We start from the raw sequence: 18,018 nt of genomic DNA, 5'->3' as shown, positions 1-18,018 counted from the left end.
GCCATGCTCCAGCAGACTCAATTAATCGAGGCTGCTCCAACGCGCTGGAATTCCAGCCCACCCTCCAATATGAGGTACTAAACAAATGCACATTAGACTGCCTTAATGAGCAGTAATGAATGCTCGCAGTTTTTAAGTGATGCTTAATACGCAGTAGCCTATTTTATTATGCATTAGTGTAATTACACAGGTTTTTTATGCGGCGCTTTAATGCACAGTAAAATAGGCTACCACTCGTTAAAGCGTATGTGTAGATGCACTCAGTATGTCTCCGCTATGTCCTCCAATTGTAAAATAGGGACAAAGCATTCCCTGCTTCATGAGGATGTTCTGAGGCTAACTGCACTAAAGATAGTGAAGTGTGTTATAAGCACTTATGAAAAGATATACGGTATGATTAGGCTTTATACCATCACAGGCTTTGCTTGCACTGTATATTTATTATGCTCCGAGCTAAATTATTCCTATGATACAGGAAGCATTGTTCGGTATACAGGCCAGAAAAAAACCAGTAATAAATCCTAAATGGGATTCACCACCCAAATTTATGTGCATTTGCTTGTTTTATCCTCCTCTCTCCGGGGGTTTCCATCCTTGAAGTTTCAAGGTATTATATGGTTTGACTCTATTAGTTCTGTCTTATGGGATTGGGTCTTATGACTTACATACTTACAAAGAGTTCCCTGTGAAATTTGACCTCTGGGCTTGCTTATAAAGGATATGTATTTGTAATGTAGTAGTGAAGTGATCAAATATAATTCCAGCTAGTCAAAACCTTTCTGGTTTACTGGTGTCAACATGCTGTTAGCTGGAATTAAGGTGTGTTTTTTGTTTGGGGATTTTTTTTTTGGTAGGCATTATGAGTGAGGCCTGAAGATGTTTAACATTTTTTTTCATGCCAACAGCCATCAGGTTGTCCTCAGCAGTTACAAAACCCAAGGTTTCAGCTCTTTAAGGTAGAGATTAGCTTTGTTACTTGGTTGTATGGTACACAGCAAAATAGAGCCCTTACTCTTGCTTTGGACTCCTAAGTATCACTATACTCCAAACTAATTGTACTTAACCAAATGAAATGATTTTTGAGAAAAAAAAATGCTAATTTGTCAAACTTTTGTGGAAAAGTACTGGTTTTCAGTTATTTCTGATGAAACCCAATTAGGAGTCAAGATTGGATCTGGGAAGATTTTTTTCAGATGAATAGGTTAGCTGACCCCAACACACATTTTTCAGTGAATAAACTATGCATGAAATTTGGTATCAATTCAGCAAAGGGTTTCACCCCAAAAGAAGCTGAAGGTTATTTGAAATTGAAACATTTTGTTTAGACATTTTCCAAACAGAGCATTTTGGTTTTCCTTTTTGAAACTGGCCTCAAGTTTTTTTTTGTTTAAGTAACTCCTTTTTCCACTCCTAAAAACAGATTCCTCAGCTCTCTGTTTCGGAGGCTCCTGGCCACTTGGTTTCCATCTCCTGGCTACATGAGCACTTCATGGCTGACAAGGATCAGAGGCCTTTAAGTCAGCCAAGGCTGTGATGGAAACCTTGGTGCTTGGGCTCCCAGGTCCAATGTTACTTAGGACATTTCCAAGTAAAACTTTGTTCTATTTTCCCCCATTCAATGAGAATGAAATTTCAGAATTTGAAATTCCTACTTTTCCTTCCAAAAGTTGAAGAATTAACATTTCCCATGGAACAAAAATTCCAACTTTCAATCAGCTCTACCTAAAGCTATTGATTTAGAAATGGCTTACTCTTTGAAGACATAAAAAAATGGCCTATAATCGAACTGTTCTCATTGGGGTTGTTTAAAATAAGCACTTAAAGAAACTCACAGGCCTTTGGCGATGCAGCAGAGTTAAATGAAGTCCTGGCACTCCCATTGCAAAGATCTGATATACACTGCCTGTTCCAAAAAAAGGTGACAGTCGAGATTAGAAAATAACAAGCTGTTTGTACACGGCACATCGTTCTATTTTACTTTAATAACCCATGCATTTCCCAACCCTGCACTTCTCTTATAGGTGGGGCTCAATTGCTGCCTACTGTAATTAAGGCTGCCTGACACTTTCCCCCTTGTGAAACCCTCATCTTGGTTGTTTTAAAGGTTGCCAATTTTTAACCGCTTGTTCTGAAATTTGCCACGCTGGTGTTTGCCTCAGGCCGAATACTTGTTATATTTCAGCCCAAACTGCCAAGCTGTTTTGGAAAGCGAGGCTGAAGAAAAATATGCTGGTTTGCACATGTTGAAAAAGTCTGGCAACTCTTTATAAAATAATAGAGAGAGCTCTATTGCTCCTTTGTTTGGAGAAGAGGCTTGAAATTTGGCAGGCAAGAGGTTTCCTTCATGTCAGGTCTCTGGGCCTTTGGTATCCCTGTGAAAATCTGCCCAAACTTAGCCAACCGCATACGCCTTTGGAATAACCACAGTTTGCATGGCCTCGGCAAAGACTGCCTAGGATTTTAGCAGCTAAATCCCTAAAGATTCTGTCTCGTGTCAGCAATGAGTATAGTCCAGCTGGGGCACGCTCTGCATTTGCAGCTCAAAGCTGCTGTGGCTTGTGTCTGGGCCTGGTGTTGAATAGTGAACAGGAACAAAGGGGGTTGTATAATTAAAGACCACACGCTTAATGTATGCGCACAAGGAATTTGAACTGGGGCTACACGCGAGCAACCTGAGCTCCTGCATTTCCTAACTTTTGGACGCTTGACTTTGCGGTCTTAATCGTCTTTTAATGTCACTCCAGTGTGCTTTTATATATTTTGTTATGTTCTAAGCCTGCCCTAGGGGCTTGATCTTGCTCTTATTTCAGTCTATATCAAAATTGCTATTGATTTCATTAGGACGAGGAGGTAACTTTCTGGGGACTTGTCAGAGGTTATAAGAACTGATGTATTTCCTTTCCTGCCAAGTAGCATGCAGAAGTAAGGTAACAAATGAGGAGGATGATACCTCATTCTATAGCCTCAGTTTCCCAAAGGAAATGGGAATTCAACACTTAATTGGGCCATAGTGTCTTATGTGTGTCTGGTAAGTGGTATTATTAGGGCTATTAATGATGTTGCCATCACATTCCTAATTATGCAAAAGACCTATTTAGGAACCTCTCAGGGTTACACCAGTCTCTGGCTAGTGGAGTTGTTGAAATCTTATTCTAGCAACAATTCCTGGTTGTCTCATTATGGAAAATGAAGGAAACTCATAATCTAGCAGGAACTTATCTAAGAATATTTCTCTAATTGGCAACATGAAAAAAGGGAATCAGAACCATTATTACTCACTGCTGTGGTAATCAAAATAATATACTGGCATCACATTTCAGATTCCCATAGATGATGGATTTTTGTCATTCACTCCATTTAATACATGAGCAAACTCAAACACAAAGGCTAGGGACAGAAATTACACATAAACTGGTAAAACTAATTGGAAACTGCTTCAATTCTATATCACAACAGAAGTTCAGGGCACATAAACCATTTAAAAAATGGCCCAAACCAGTTTAAGATAAACCTGGATGGGTGTAGTATGAGATTTAACAGATTTAGGTTAAATCGCTTTATTGAACTTCTGTCCCAGATCCCTTCCAGATTCAAATTAACTCAGTCCCCCAGCATCCCAAGATGCTTTGCAGGGTGGGCAGGCTAGCCTTGGCCCAAGTTGTCTGCTCCAGCTGAGCAGGGAGGCATGCTCTAGTGCCCCCCCCAGCTTCTGGCTTGGCCCACTGCAGGTATGTGGCTGCATTTCCGGAATCAAAAGTGAATATCTGTTCGCTTGCTCATTGGCTCAATTTACACCATTTAGACTAACCTGCAAATATTGAATTGATTCAGCTATGAGCTTTTTGACTGTCTATACTTAGCCAGAGAAGTTAAGTGACCCTGACAAGGGGCAGAGCTGGGAACAGAGCTGAAGTCTCCTGGATCCCAGCCTGCTGTTCTATTTGCTAGATTACAACGGTAGGTAACAGTCTTTGTTTTACAGATAAGAGAATTAAGTCACCCAGATACTATTCTACCTTTTAAATTCCTGACTGCATTTAGGTGCCTACATGCAATCCCACTTCACCCTCCCCAAGTCCTTGAAGAACAATGCAAAAGGGAGCTGGGTTCTCCTTCTGATCGTTGTTTTTTGCAGCTTCATTTTAAGCCTGAAATGATAGCATATTACCGGTGTAGGCACATTAACATTTATTCAGCGACTTGAGCAAGGTAAAATAGGATCACACAGGGAGCATCTACATGAGCTATTTACTGTGTAGTTGACTAATTAGCTGCACAGTAAATCTACACGTGCTCCCCTATTAGGCCAGAGTAGATTAATTAACTCCACAGCAGGATAGAATTTGTAATTAGAAGTTTTTTACTCTGCAGCAGTGCTTGTGTAGACACCACCTTGGCTGGCTGGGGGATAAGGGTGGTTCAATGTAGGAGCTGCCTACTGGCCAGCCCCTTGCTGAAGCACCCTCATGCCTCAGCCAGCCCCTCTGCATGGCATTGAGCCACGGGGAGCAGCCCTGGGCTGGCAGGCTGACTCTCCCAGGCTCTGTGCCAGCCAGGGCTGCTCTGAGCTGGCTGAACATGCTGAGGTCCCAGGCACATGTGGAGATGCAGCACCTGGAAACAATAAACTCCAGAACTATAATGTCCAGAGTTTATTCATGGGCCCCAATAGCATGCATAGAATTGCCTACTATAGATGCATAATAGGTGGAATAAGATTTGCCCCAGAAATTGCAACTTCTCTACAGAAGTGAACTCAGGAGTTCTTTCCTGACTCAGGACTATTTCCTTTTCCTGAAACTTTGACGGCAGAGAAAGTATACATTGTTGGGAAAAGAAGCACGTGGTTGGGGAGGGAAGCACAGATAATATTAGAACAACACGGTAAAAGATAAAAAAGACCTAAACAAATTATACATCTAACAACCAAAAACAGAATTGTACTTTCAGAAGAAATGTAACTCAAAGAAACAAAAAGCAGAAGTAATTAGAGCTTTTATCTCTTCAGGATTGCAAGTATCTGATAACTCTCCCATTCGAATGCCTAGAAGTTTTATTTTTTCCCCTCCCAAATAACAACCCTCAGCAAGCATTGTTATCTTGTTGAATTGTTTATGCGCCGGCCTGATTGGCTGCTATTTTGAGTCAGGCTGCTTGGGTTGTGTTTAATTGTGCATTGTGGCATCTCATGAAAGTAAAATGTTTCCAACGCCAAAGTCAAAGTTTTACCTATAAGGTGAAATCTCCCCTGCCTTCTGTTTGACTTCAGACTGACACAGCTAACTACATCTCATCTGGCAGAAGCTCAGAGCAAAGTTTGCATTTCTGCCTGTGGGATCTGAGATCTGAATGAAAAGGCAACAGGATTTGTGGTACACTGGTATAGCTTCTTTGGCTTCCTCCTTATTCCTCATTCTGACCTCCCAAATGTTACTCTTCTTCCATACTCAAAAAGGCACAAGATGGCAAAGCCTCACCTTGTTGCATGCACTGTACTTAAATAAAATATCCTAATGAGAGGAATGTAATGGCTAATGCTGGCAGTAACCACTAGAAGAGATCAATCTTCATTCATATTTGTATGCTGTCTTGGTTGTCTCTCCTTTGTAGGGTACAGCCTACTTCATCAGATGCTACGACTCTGTACACTGCAATATTTTGTAACTACAGCAGTCAAACACACAGGCCCTAGACCTGAATCTTTTTTTCAGTTCACTTTAAACTCCAAAGCCTATGTGCTGAGTATAAACAAAATGCAGCAGTGGTTCAGTTTGCACATAGACTTTATTTATGCTTGGAGAAATTACGTACCACTGCCAACCCACTAATGGGGCACCTTCTCTCTGCCACTCATGAGTTCATTTTATAACCTTTGCAAATACTCTGTAAATCATTAGTCCAAAGGTCAGTCTTGCTTGCTCTCTCTCCCAATATCTAAAATATATGTGCATATTTACTGTGTTGCCATAGGCCTGTCTTATGCCCTTTGAAGTTTGCAGATCCCCCATCACACACACACACGCTGACTGACGTCAGTAGGAGAAAGTTTGAGCCCAGAGTGATGGAAGGATTTGCACTTGGTATAGATCATGTTTGTGTGTTTCCAGCTAGTGACAAGATTATTAAAGGCTAACTCTAGCACTGTGTGCACTGAGCAGCTGCTTTAAGTAATGCATTGATGTATGTTTAGAGTAAAAACACCGGGATAAGCCTTAGCACAGTGGGGGCCAACCTTTTTTATCAGGTGTGCCACAAATGAGTTCTTCACTCCCTACCCCAATCTGCTGCTTTGCTTTCTGCTTCCCGTCCTACCTTCCTCTGGGCTGCCTGCCCTCTCCCTGAACAGCCATGCAGAGCTGGCCTTATGGAAAATGATGCCCTGGATAAACTTGTATTTTGCACCCCCCCAAGTCAGTGGTGCTATTGCAGGCAGAGGCAGATGTGGAGGCGGGAGAAGGAGGGGAGCGTGGCTGCCCGAGCAGGTGGCCCCATCCTCAGCGTGGCCCTGGCCCTGGCTGCCATGCTGCAGCCACCTGGCAGCTGGCAGCCTAGCCCACTACTGCCTGAGAGTCCACATGGAGCCACATGGGGCTGGTGGCCCCATCCCTGGCTTGGTTCTTAATGCCATGGGTGTCTCCCTGGCCCCAACATGGTGTTGGCTTAGAAATGGTATTTAAAGGCCTATTTTTTGGAAATTGGCTTATAGGTATAGATATATGCATTATAAGGGGTCAAGATGGGCAGCGGGGGTCAAATGGCTTTCTAAAGAGCTTGGGAGATGCATACACAGCTTCTCATGGCCCTGAAGGCAGACAGGTTGTCTAACACAACGAAGCCAACAAGGACACATCATCAAGGGGGAAGGAGAATACAAAAGCAGAGACTTGGGAGTAACAGAGGGTCCCTCCCTTTGTCCTGTCCTTCCCTGTTCCTTTTTGTCCCCCCTGTCCCTCCCTGTTTTGCTCCTTGAGAGGGTCCCCATCCCTATCTCCATCCCCTGGGAAGGGCCCTCGAGGCCACCGTGGACTGAGGGCATATGATCAGCCCGTCTTATGCACCCCACTGGAGGGGGGCTGTGGGCTTCGGCATCCCACCTCCAGGCTGTTGACACCTAAGAGAGAGAGCCTCAGAGCAGATCCTGCATCCTGACCAGATGCACTTTGACTCTGATGATAGTCCTAGGATTGGTGGATATTGAATCGCGTGATTTTTTGTATTGTTGTTTTTTTTGTTATCCCTCTGTATCAATAAATTCGCCTGTTATCAACTAGCAGTTGTTGTGGTCGGTCTGGGGGTTGTGCCCACCCAGAACAAAGCTATAGGGTCTGGGTTCCTAAAATCCAGTGTCAACAATGGGGGGGGATGCTCCTGCAGCTGTCTGTACTGCCTGGCTTGGCTCCTTTAGAGCAGAGGCTGGGGGCAGGGATCGGCTGGAGCAGGCCAGAGTGGGGGTAGAGCACTGCTTTGTGTGTGTGCACAAGTGTGTGTGCGCATGTGTGGCATCTCTCTAACCATAGCACCAGTTCGCCCACTGCTAAGACTGGCTCTGCTGCCGCGTGCCACACACACAGGCAACCTGTGCCACTTGTTGCTTCAGGTTGGCTACCCCTGCCTTAGCATACTCAAAGCTTTTTGCAATCAGCCCTGCTTTTTCTTCTCAGTTGCAATCATCCTTAGAAATGTAGGTCAGGGGTGGAAAAGTACAATCCAGGAAATGTTCCAGAGTCGTTTGGAAAAAGTGAGGAGCTCATCGTTTCGTGTGCTGCTGCGTATGGGTCTTTAGCCAACAAATGTGCCACCCACCGCTGAAATATGCACAATGAGCAAACGATGCATGTTAAATAACCCTGATAAAGAATGGCAATTGTTGCCAAAATTGTCCCTGGCCAGTTCCTCAGCTTTTAGCAAGCTAATCATTCTTTTATGGACTTTGACATTTCTCATTGTGTAAATATATTCTTTCCCCCCAGTGTTAGAGATGGACACAATCTGTTTTGATAGGGATGCCTCGACTCCAGGCTGCCAGTAAGGTTCATACTGGTAGTATTAGTCATGCTGCTGTTGCTGTTTCTTCATTTGCTTTTGTTAACTGATATTCTCCATCTCCCTCAGATTGAGACAAAGATTATTTTTTTCTTCCCGCTCCCACTCCCCCACACCTTGGGGAGGAGAGAGCATAAGGAACAGTCTTTAGCTTACACATATAGGGCAAGATCCTCCCTACTATAGATGGTGCAGCTCTATCCAGGTCAAGATGTAACCAGAAATGTGGATCAACTAGTGTCAGCCCTAAATTCTCCACAATGATATCTAGTATTATGTATGCAGATGTTTGGGCTTGCCCAAAAGCCACAGTTCAGCCAGCACTGGCATGCCGGTCAATCTTTCCTGTCTTGTTCCTACTTGCTTCTCTTGTTTGAAATGCCCCATCCTATTTCACGGTGCTCCATATAGTTCACATAAAGGCACAAGAATTCTGATCAGTAAGATGCCTTCCTCTTTCCCCATTTTCTTAGTCAAATCTATGGTTCATGAGCTAGTTTGTGGTTTTAGGGGTAATTAAACTGACTTGTTTGGAGGAGGAATGCATAAGCAGTGTTTAAGTGTCTGTGTGTCCCGACTGTCTGGAATTGTTGCACAACTGTACCTGCCTCGAAGTCCAAAATTTTGTGGAAGCTAAATTAAAGTGTGCAGAAATACCAACTATTTCCCTCATTCATTTTTGCCCTGCCTGGCTGCATCCTGTTATTTATTTAAGGTCTGAGGGAAATCATTTTCCCATACAGTAAAATGATGCTGTATTCAAGATGTCAACTTGCTATATATATTTTTAATGGGCAAACCTTTCCCCCTCCATTTTTTTCCCAGATAAATATTCACTTTGCCTAGATAATGTGGAACTTGTTCCTGTTTGGAAGTGCCTTATTATTTATTATTATTATGCACGATGCGCTTTTGGTACTTTGCAGACAAGTAAGAGGCCTTGTTGCAAACAATCAATAACAATAGCATTAAACCTCATCGAAACGGGGGATTACAACTGTTGCCCTTTCTATAGGAACAAGGGAACAGGCTCTCTGATATCAAAGGTGGCTGAATTAAAATGAGCGTATGTCACCAACCCAAACGAAGGCATGTATAACGCCATGTAGGAAATTGAACAATCTGGGTAGAGTGATTTTGTGCATTGTTCGACTGGGGCGGGGGCGCATGTGTTTGTGTAAAAAAAGAGGGCGAATGAATGGGAAAATACCACAGATGTAAGCATATGGAAGGAGCAGAGCAAAGCCAGTGACAGAACGCTGAGTGTGTCGCCCTGAGAAATGCCCTTTGTCTTGAACTACACATTTTAATCTAGAAAACAATGAAAGACAAGTGTGGCCAAAAGCAAATAAATTGTTACTTACAGTATTTTGCCTTTTCTATCAAGACATACAGGAAAAGACACCAACTGGCAGGGTGTGACAGCCATCTTGATGAAACATATGGTTGTCTTCATCAGAAATGCAGGGAATGCATCACAGTTTGGATTACATCCAAATACTGATGAGCCTGCCTTTGCCTATGAAGCCCAGGAATGCAATCTCACTTCAAATGCCTACTGCACTAACAATGGCTACTTCCTTTTTTCCCCTTGTGACTATAACATCATGCCACAGAAGATGAGAAAGTAATCTGAGGAAACACTCTAGCCTAATTAATCTGGAGATGCAGCAGCAGCAAACTGATTGTAAAGCTACAGCAAATATTCTTCAAAAGCCGTCTTGTCAGTCTGCAATGGCTTATCCAAAATCTTTTTTTTTTAACAGCTTCCTGATGTGTTTATTAGGCCGCTGCTTGTCTGTCATAGCATTTCATTTCAGGTGCAAGAAAACCAGGACTTAAACCTGCTTATAGTATTGCAAGAGCTAACAAAAATCAGAAACGTATGTGCCAGCAGTGGGCGGTCAGATTTGTGCGTCTACATGTATTTTGATTAATTTCTGCTGTGCAACAAGCAGAAGTGCCAAAGAGCTTGCAAACTCCCCCCCATACCCTTTAATTCTACGGTGTCAAATTAATCCACAGTATGAGTGACTGCCACTCTCATAAGAGCCCCTCACTTTTCAGGACTGAATTTTGTCAAAGAAGTTCAGCTACGGGGCCTGGACACATGGCAGTTTGGAGCTGTCAGTAAGAACTTCCAGCAACCCAGCACTAGGTGGCAGAGGAATATATAATAGCCAGATAGGAGTAAGTGACCCTGGTATATGTATTGTTTGCCCAGGGTAGATGTGTGCTATGGCTTGTTTTGTAGCACAGGCTTTTCCTGGGGCAAATTTTAGTTTGGATTCAAACAAATTAACTTTATTATGGGAGAGTTGCATCATCTAGCAACTTGTTATTTACCACATTCTTTTTTGTTGCTTATCCAAAGTGGATTTAAAATCCTGAAAACCCTGAATTTTGCCAGCAGTCAGCACTCCTAAGCAGTGAGGGGCCTCTCAGTTAGATCTAGCACTAGTTACCTGCTGACCTTTGGAAAAAGCGCTGCAGCTTTTTCATGTTCCTACAGGTACTGGCTGATCTTCAGAAAGCCCCGTTTCTGACTGCTGCAGTGCTAGATAGTGCTAACTGGCTGCTGTGGCTGCTTTCCTATAATTGCCAGAAGCATTCATGCTTTTTAAAGAAACTAGAAAAGTTACGACTTCCTAGAAAGATGTGAAAAAATGTACCTTTTAGAGCACAAGTGAGTAGTGGGTAATTGCAGGCTAGAACATCTTTAATCACATTCATCCTTGTACATTTTTGCAGAACAGGGCTCATTATTACCTTGCAAATTTAGACCTAATTCTACATTCCTGGGAGTCTAGGTAAAGAGTGTGAGCACATTTTTGTGTACAGGGAGGATGGTGCAGTAGTGAGGTTATTAGTCTGGGGCTCAGGAGAGCTGGAATCAAAGTTCTTGCTCCTGCCACACTTCTTGTGTCCAAGAGCAAATCATGGAGAGTCAGAGTAACAAATGATAGGGGTAGCATTTCTTGTTGGCAGCCGTAGATGGTTACTGCCCATCAAGAGGGCTTTTGTAGATTCTACTCCTGAGTATTTCTGCTTCATCCATGTCCCCATTCACCTAACTTGGAGCTGTGAATTCCACTGGGCATCAGGTACCTACAGTTAGGAACTGAAGTACCTAAGAGCAACCACTCTACAGGGTTAGAGCCGGATGCACAAGCAGACTTGCATGTTAATTGTGCAGTCAGGGCTGTGATTTTCTTAGTAGAACTGGGCATCTAGACGCAGTGAATGAAGGTATTTAGATGCCAAACAAGACCAATAGGAATTAGGCACCTTAGCATCCCTGGCTCTTCTGACTGTTATACCAATATATAATAATAGTACTTGTATACCTCACAGGTACATTGTATGTGGGTAAATACATAGTGCAAGGTGCTCGGATATAGCTGCAATGTAGGTCAGAGAAGCATGACTGATGGCAAACCTGAAATCTGCTGTCAAATTGATATTCCCAAGCAACTCTCTGCATTGTTTGGCATTGCCCTATTCCAATGCTACAAGGAATCTAGGATTCAGTGGGGCTGTAAAAGCACTCAGAGTCTGCATCTCTTTAGCAATGGGGAGGCTCACTCCCTTGCTTAGGGCCCTTCACAATCTCCTCTAAGTGCTTCTTGTCCTCCCATATCTTACATATCCAGACTGAGCATCAAACACTAGGACTGTATCTCTGCCAGGCACTTTTTAAGAAAAGCCCATAACATCCAGCTGTAGATGGATCATCCAGCAAGGGAGAGAGATGAAGCTGTGTATCAGCTGCATACTGATGCCAATGTATCTCATATCACTTCACTAAGATTTGTCTCTTTGCCTACGACATGCGCTGCTTGAACTGTGCTCTGAATCTCATTGTCCTAAAATGTCTGAAGCTGAATTATGATCCAGGTTCTTCCTATTAATCTGGACGTATCCTGAATCCTTCCTAGCATGTGGAATTTTCTTTGTTTGTTTAGGGCACAGTACCAGAGCACCCTGGGGTGCCGTCAGATCCTTGCAAGAGTGCCATGAGGCGTGAGGAGATAAGCAGCTAAATTAAGGAGATAAGCCAGGTTAAAGGCTTGTTCCTAGAGCTGTGTGAAGCTTCGGTCACTGATTCGATTCGGCAGCCAAATCTCCAAATCCAGATCGAATCAGGAGACCCTTTAATCTTTCTGAATTGAATTGGAACCCTCCAAATCGATTTGGAGAGATTCGGAAAGATTTGATGATTCAGACATAGGCACAGCTTTAAATGTTTTTTTCTGCATACCTCGAGGTACCAGGTGGCTCGTGAATGCTGAGATGCTGGGGCAGATGCAACATGCCATGGGAGCTCGGGAGGAGAGGGGGGTTCCCAGCACACTTGGCAGTGGACCTGGAAGCACTTCCGGTCCACTTCTGGGTCCGGCAGGGAGCACACAGGGGACCATCCCCTGCCAGCTCAGTGACTGGTGCCTCCTGGGTCTGGGGTGGGGGCACCTGAGGTCCCCTTGCAGCTGATCACTGAGCCAGGAGGAGATTGGGGGGGGGTCCCAGTACTTCTGGTCCATTTCTGGGTTTGCCGCTGAGCAGTGCACTCCTGTGGGACACTCCATCTGCCCCAGCGTTGCAGCACTCACGAGCCATGCCTGCTACCTTGAGGTATGTAGAAAAAACATTTAAAGCTCTGTCTATGGGTGAATCACTAATTTTCAAAATCAGCATTGAATCTTCAGATTCAGCCGAATCGAATTGGGACAGTGATCCAAATCAACGAATCGAATCACTGTCCCTGATTCAGGCTAAATCTGAATCAAATACGGCCCGTTTCGCACACCCCTACTTGTTCCCGCCTGGATGATCCCCCAGCCCTACTGCCCAACCTCTGTGTGAGGAGGTAAGCACTGTGATATGTGTTCATTTTTGAAATTGGGTGTTGCTCAATTCACAAAGTCCATTGAGGGGTGCCTCAAGTCCAAAAAAGGTTGAGAACCACTGGTTTAGGGGATACTGAAAAAAGCCTCCACATATTATTAGAATGAGGCTAATGTGTGATATACGTACAATACTTGATGTAAACAGCTTGTTACCTGTAGGTAGATGATTGGTTTACACTGAAGCACTGGACATCTGTGTTCCTCCCAGCAGGACTGGTGATAACAGTAGAACTACATAAAGTTTGCTAACTCAGGAAAGAACTTGGTCTCAATAGTCCAAGTGGCTTCTGTACTGAATGGTGACTTTTCAGGCAGGCAGCAGAAGGGTGGCAGCGCACAGTTTGAAAGCATGGGACATTTTCCAAGGAGGATTCTTTTCTTGGGGCGAGGAAGGACAATGGCTAAAGGACTCCCTGTGCCATCAGGAATCTGGACACGTATACCATTGGCATTCACACTGGAAATGAGACCATTTCTATTGTAATGAGCTCATTACTAGTTTTTATTACTATTATATTTTGCAAGTTTCACAAATCATTCAGTGAAGCACTTTATATTTCCACTTCAACTTTCCACTAGGAAACTCACCTCATCCTCCCATATGTCAGCAGAGATGCGCTGCAGCTGAATGTATTAACTGTGCTACAGAAAGTCCCTACTGAAGGCGAGATGCTGCTGGTAATGGGTCATGAGAGGGCATGAGAGAATGGAATTTTGCCTGGGAATTAAGTTATTAAGAAGCGTCCAAAGTGTTCTAAAGATGGGAGAGGGAGTGATCAAGTTTTCTTATGAACATGTGTTTTCAGAGTCGTGTGTTAGTGGTTGTGCTTTATTAGTCCTCCGGGCCAGCTTTGCAGTCAAGTTTGGCCAAGGCATTTGGTAAAGCAGTGGTTCTTTCCTCTGCCCCTATGAACACAAAAGGGCTGCTTCTCCTGTTTTTTGCCTAAAATAGATACTTGCTATGGTAAAGCAAGGAAACCCTGCTTTTACAGGGTTGTTGAAGTTAGCAGTCCCTCTATATAGCATGATCCATGAGCTTTAACCCCATTCAGCCAGCTATACAGTGGGGTGCGGGGGTAGTTCCCAGGGCTAGTTTTCACTAGCGGCCAATGTTCACAAAGGCTTGAAACCTGTCATAGTAAAGCCCTGACCACAATCATTTTCTACTAGCCATATACTCAATATTGGCCTCAGGGTGAAGTTTTAGATTAGGACCCACGGTATGGCCTAATGCACCAATTACAGTGATATAAAGGTGAGGGGAGAGGTGCATCAGCTGTTCTTCAGTAACTGTCTATGACTACTGTTATCCTGAGATAGTGAAACAGAGCCAAGCTAGCTTTCACTTACTACAGGATAAGAGGCCCAGGATAGCCTCCTGTGCCAGCTACTGTTGTTTTAAGGCTACTTTGCATCAGCAGTGCATCACAAAGCAGCCTGGGCCCAAGAACTCCCATGGATAATGCTGCTATGACCTATTACATTGTGTTTGCCATACTCTGCTTAAGATGTAAAACCGAGTGACTGGAAAAATCAAGTGACTAATCCCTGGCTGTCAGCTTCTATCCAAAGCATGTTGCTATGTCATCAGCTGCCACTATGAGCTATCTCAGGCCATTGCTAGGCACGATGTTGCTACACAAGTTCTTTCTTCTGATGGTCTACATTTTACCTAAAATGATCCCATAAGGAGAAGGTTTGTACCTCTGACTCCAGAACGAATTTTTTTCTGTGTGTGATATCTCCATCTGCACGCTTATCCTTGTCTATGCATCTCAGACTTGTTCCATAAATCATGTGCAGAGTCTATCTGTGAATCGCTTATGAAAAAGAATTGCCAAGGGAAAATGTAGGCTTAGAGAATACAGGTGCCCATTTATTCTTGTTGCTGGCAACTTCAAGCTATATTTTTTTAATCACAGGTTTTTGGTTTATTATTTTTTTTTAAGTTGAAATCCTCAGACATGCTCCCTCTGTTTCTCCAACTAATTTTCTTTGTTCCTGCTCAGTGCTGTGTAGCTGCCATGTATGACCATATAACCACTGAAATGACATCACTCTTCCAGGCTGTGGCTTAGGGCTAGATTGTTTTCAATGCTAGATTGACTCAATTTGGTGGCATCTGGCAGTACTAGTGCCAGCTGTTGCAGGGGGTCCAGAATCAATAAAAAAACATTCCAAGGACTCACACTTGAATACGTTGGATATTGAAAGCAAGTTAAATGCCAAGGCTTTGGTCCTTAACTAAGATCAAATTCTTAATTAATTTTGATAGCCCCCCTGATATCCAAGTGATGGGTACAGTATAAGTGCAGAGAGTGAGAGAGGGAATTACATGCTACATTTGCTACAGGGATTCAATTTGGACCAAAACATTTAAACTTAAGCTTAATTGTTTAAACGTAAGCAATTTCTAACACTGGGAAATGCTCTATGATGTAGCAATTTGTGTAGCAAACATTGACTGGACACCCTTATTTTGGCTCTTTGGGTAGATACTGAGACTTTACAAATAAAGAAATTCAAAATTAGACTGAAGGGGTTATTAGGATGGGACTGCTAATGAGATCTACTGTGCTTCCTGTTTTCAGTTTGGCTGGATATGTCAAGAAGGTTACTTTGGACCTCATGACAATCACTGCACAATGATGATATGGCACAAACCAATAACGAACAGAGATTCGGTGTCTCCTTGAGGGGGCATGCAGGGCATCATCTTATCCAGAACATAAGCAGTAGGGCCCGAGTCAGGGACAGTGATTTGATGTATTGATTTGGATCACTGTCCCTGATTTGATTCAACTGAATCTGAATCTGAAGATTCGATGCTGATGTGGAGAATCAGCGATTTGGACATAGGCACAGCTTTAAATGTTTTTTCTACATACCTTGAGGTAGCAGGCACAGTTTGTGGGTGCTGCGATGCTGGGGCGGATGGAGCTTCCCACACAAAGCAGGGGGGCCCTCCACATGCTCAGCAGCAAACCCAGAAGTGGACCGGAAGTATTTCTGGTCCACTTCTGGGTCCACCAGGGACCGTGCAGGCCCCCCCATACCCCTGCATATTGATGATTGGCCATGGGGGGACCCCGGGTGCTCCTCCTAGACCCAGGAAACGCCAGTAGCCGAGCCAGGGCAATGCGGAGGACCCCCCCCGCCATGCTACCCAGCAGACCCGGAAGTGGACTGGAAGTGCTTCTGGTCCGCTTCCAGGTTTGCTGCTGTGCACGATGGGGGGCCCCCCTGCACTCCTGTGGGACGCTCCATGTGCCCCAGCATTGCAGCACTCATGAGCTGCCTGGTACCTAGAGGTATATAGAAAAAACATTTAAAGCTGTGTCTGTTCAAATCACTGAATCTCTCTGAATCAATTCAGAGGGTTCCAATTAGATTCAGAGAGATTAAAGGGTCCTCTGATTTGATTCGGATTCGGAGCTGCATCGAACCAGGGGGTCGAAGCTTCATACAGCCCTAACAAGCAGGGCATATGTAGAGTGATAAGATAAGAAAAAGAAACCTAGGAGACAACATCGGGCCTACCTCCCCTCAGAGAGGCCCTAGTGTTTAGAAGTTTCCGAGTAGGTTGTGGCCCAACTAATATTTCCCTTTAGGGAATACACAGAAGAGATTTGTTTCCCTCAACTGAACTGTGTCTTTCTTAACCACCACCTCTAAATATTAGCAACTCCTGCCAGGTGTTTGGTTTATGTATCCCATTGCACTATGCTATGGAAGCATGTTTAGGCATGTTGAGCTAAATCTTATTTCTCTTTTATGTGCCTAAGAGGAACTTAGGTATAACTCCCGTGTTTGCTTCCGAGGAGCTAAGCTCACCTTGTATTTTCCTTCTGAGCATGCTTACTAGGCTGCATTCTGCTCACTGATTGTGTACGTGCCATGGGGAAATAGAATCCTTTGCATGTGGGTAACGCTAAGTCCCATCATTTAAGTCATAGAGAAACATTGACTGGATACCCTGATAGGTTGTGGTCCTGGGTTCCAGCTCAGAGTAGGGTAGGAACTATCTCATTGCTGCTTATCCATTTTTTTCCATTGTACACTCTAGCCCTCCTCTTGAAGTTGGCTCACTGGGAAGTAATGGATAGAAAATTATATTTAGAGGTTTGGTTTTGGAAATTATCTTGTAGGTAAAGTAGATATGCATTAGAACAGTGGTCCAGGGCAAAGGCAAGGGGTAACTGGTTTCTAAAAGCCTGTTTGTGACAAAGTTTCCTTCAACTGTGCCTGACACAGGCAAGCAGCAAGCAGGCACACAAGCTGGGAAATTGAAGCCATGTACCACACTGTTCCATAGCATGAGATAAGGTGGCATTAGGTCACAGTGCCCAGTTGCAGAGCCCATGGGATTTCTGGTTTGGTAGATGGACCAAATTAGGAGAAACTGGTAAAAGCCCAAATTAGGATGTGTGGATGTGATGGGTTTGAGAAACAAAGGAATTTACTGACAGGACAGAATGTGGACAGTAGAACAACCACAGGAAAACCAAACAATGATGCCCAGAGATGAAGAGTTATCAGAGAGGAGAAAAAATACAAAAAGAGGGATTTCAGAGCAGCAAAGGGTCCCCGAGAGGCAAACCTGAGGCGACCATGGACAGAGGACACACCACCAGCCCATCTCATCCACCCCACTGGGGGAGGGGTGGGCCTTAGCCTACAACCTCCAGACTGCTGACATCTTCTATTCAAGAGAGAACCTCAGGGTAAAGCTCAAAGACTGGCCAGGCATACTTTCCCTCTGATGACAGCTCTAGGACTGGTAGACATAGAATTGTTTGCATTATTCTTATCTGCTAGCACTGTGTATCAATAAAATTCATCTAGGATTAGTTGGAGAGGCTATGCTCAGTCTAAGGGTTTGGGTCCATGCAGAACAAGGTATCTGAGTCATAAATCCAATGCCAACAGGAAGCAAGGAGAGGAAGATATGCAATGGCAGGAGGAAGCAGACAAGTCTGGAGGAGGATGCCTCCGTAAAATGGGTGCTGCTGTTGCAGAAGAAAGGGAGCCCTGGCTTGTAGCTTGGGACTCTTCTCCCCCTATCCCC

At 44.0% G+C, this 18,018-nt stretch overlaps 1 long non-coding RNA gene across 1 annotated transcript in view; it reads left to right on the top strand.

Moving 5' to 3' along the window:
• Positions 1–18,018, top strand: part of LOC109284942 (uncharacterized) — a 57,412-nt gene that overhangs the window by 35,514 nt on the left and 3,880 nt on the right. The window lies entirely within an intron of this gene.

This window comes from Alligator mississippiensis, chromosome 13 (assembly GCF_030867095.1).
Source record: "Alligator mississippiensis isolate rAllMis1 chromosome 13, rAllMis1, whole genome shotgun sequence".
NCBI lineage: Eukaryota > Metazoa > Chordata > Crocodylia > Alligatoridae > Alligator > Alligator mississippiensis.
This window is presented reverse-complemented; position numbering and strand designations above follow the sequence as displayed.